The sequence below is a fragment of the Myotis davidii genome, unplaced genomic scaffold (assembly GCF_000327345.1).
Source record: "Myotis davidii unplaced genomic scaffold, ASM32734v1 scaffold539, whole genome shotgun sequence".
Classification (NCBI taxonomy): domain Eukaryota; kingdom Metazoa; phylum Chordata; class Mammalia; order Chiroptera; family Vespertilionidae; genus Myotis; species Myotis davidii.
In genome coordinates, this window is record NW_006290028.1 from 482,277 (window position 1) to 484,508 (window position 2,232).

General features: G+C 54.0%; 1 protein-coding gene across 3 annotated transcripts in view; it reads left to right on the forward strand.

Moving 5' to 3' along the window:
• The window catches only part of GGA3 (golgi-associated, gamma adaptin ear containing, ARF binding protein 3), a 17,836-nt gene that overhangs the window by 309 nt on the left and 15,295 nt on the right, over positions 1 to 2,232 (forward strand). The gene's annotated exons all lie outside the window — the stretch shown is intronic.

Genomic DNA, 2,232 nt, shown 5'->3' on the forward strand with positions numbered 1-2,232 from the left:
AGCACACGCACAGCTGCAGAACCGGGACTGTGTGTTCGAGAAGCGCCCGCTTCGCGCAGGCGGAATGTCTGAGGTGCGGATATTCCAAAGCCCCTGCCCCGAGCTCTGCCCCGCCCCGCGCGCGCCCTGGAACAGCTGAGCGGAGCGCAGCGGCCTCTTGCTCTCATCGCGAGTTCAGCTTATGAGCCGGGGGTGCCCTGCTGAATGGGCAGCGGGTTAACTTTGCTGCGGGCTAGCGCAGGCTCCTGGGGGCTTCCTCGAGGGGACCAGCTGGACGTGGTGGAAAGGCGCGGAGAGATGCCTAGACATTCCCTCTGCAGAGATCTCTGAGCCTCCAGGCCCTTGGAGGTGATGGCTGTTTCCTCCGATTGCCTGGCCTTTCTTAGTAAGAAACGGCCTTCAGGTGGTTGAACCTGGGGTTACATTTGCAAAACCTTGGGTTGCAGGCAGCTCACCACGCCTCTGGACCTGTTCTCCCGGAGGCTCAAAGTGCTCTGCGCACATTCCTCTATCAAGTTTCCTAGCGAAGCAGACATTGTCACAACTGCACAAAAAGGGGACACCCGACTCCAGCCAGACCACTTGCCCAGAGCCACCCAATCAAAATCTAACCGCTCTGGACTTGGTTCGATGCCCAGATATTCATGGGGCCACTGGAGCAGTTTAAGTGGCCTACGCTGAGTTCAGTAGGTTTAAGTTATGTTTTGAAATAGGAGAGGGACAGACCTGTTTTGGAGGGAGAATGGAGATGTTGAGGGGAATGGGATGGTATCTGCAGAGACTGCAGATGTCCCCGACTTAACCATCGCTCGACACAGTTTTCCGACGTTGCGAGGGTGCTAAAGCAATAAGCATTCAGTAGGGACCGTACTTCAGATTTTGAAATGTGGCCTTTTCCCAGGCTAGCATTTTGCGGTGGGATTCTCTCTCCCCATGCTGGGCAGCGTCTGCAAGCGCAGCGCCCATCGGCCACTTGAGCACAAGTGTGGACAGCGGGTACCTGTACGGTACTGTGTTGCCAGTGCTTTTGGATATTGTGTTCTAGGCTAAGCCATAACGTTGGGTAGGTTATGGGTGTTAAATGCATTTTCGACTTACGCTATTTTCATCTTATGAAGAGTTTCTCTGGATGTAACCCCATCATAAGTCTTAAGACTTAAGGTGTGAACTAGCCCAGGTGACTGAGTGAACCATTGTTCGGGCGGACAGTCACGGCGTTTGGCTGGTTCACGCTGGGAGTGGCTGTGGGGGAGAAAGCTGGGAAGGTACCTTCGAAAAGGCTTGCGTTCCAGCCCAGGAAGTTTACATTCTACATTCTAGGGTGTTTCAAAATGCTGACACGCCGAGCTCAAAAGGTTCGCCATCACTGCTCTAGGGCCTTGTCACTCCATGTTTTGCCAGAATTATTACAGAAGCCCCTGCTGCGTCCAGGGTAGGGTCCGAGTCCGGTACTTTCTCTGAAGACCCCGCAGAGCCTGGCCTGCTGTGTGCTTGATTTTCTCTGGGCGCCTCACAAACACTTGGTGATTGACTCCGTTTCTCTTGATTCAACTTCTTTTCTTTTGTAAATATCACTAAAGGTCGACACTCGCTCTCTTTCCGCCCCTTGTTCTTGCCTCTGCCTATTTTAGAGTGTTTTGCTCCTTAGGACTTGTCTCTGGAGCGTCTGAGCGAGGATGGGATGGCGTAGCCAATGCTGCTGGATCTTACGAGGGCCCAGGACAGTCAAGGCTAGTGATGGAATTCAGCTGAAAATGAGAGGAGGGAACTAGAGGCACAGACACAGACGAGAGTAAGGCTTTCAGTAAAGCTCTGAATATAGAAACCTCGAGTCAGAGTAGAGCCCAGGGGGCAGTTCTAGAAGGCAGGGTCTGCAAGGGAAGCCCTGGTGTCAGCTGTGTGCCAGGTGACGGTGAATGCTGAGCGGGTGGCAGCTCGTGTGCACCTGCTTGGGGCGGCAGTGGGCAGATGGAGCGATCCATTCGCCCAGAGTGACCCCCAGAGGCTTCTTCAGTCCTGCGGCTGCTGGAGGATTGCTTTCTGAGCTGGAGCGCCCAGGAGGTTCTCTAAGTGGCATTGGCCATTGCTGAAACCAGGGCTTTTTGTGCCCATGTGTAGGCACAGCGCTCCCTGCAGGTTTGCAGTAGAAAGTTCTACCAAGATGAGAGGAAATGGGGTTCTAGAGAAGTTGAACACAGTGGAAAGCAGGCAGGCCCTATTCCTGGAAGCAGG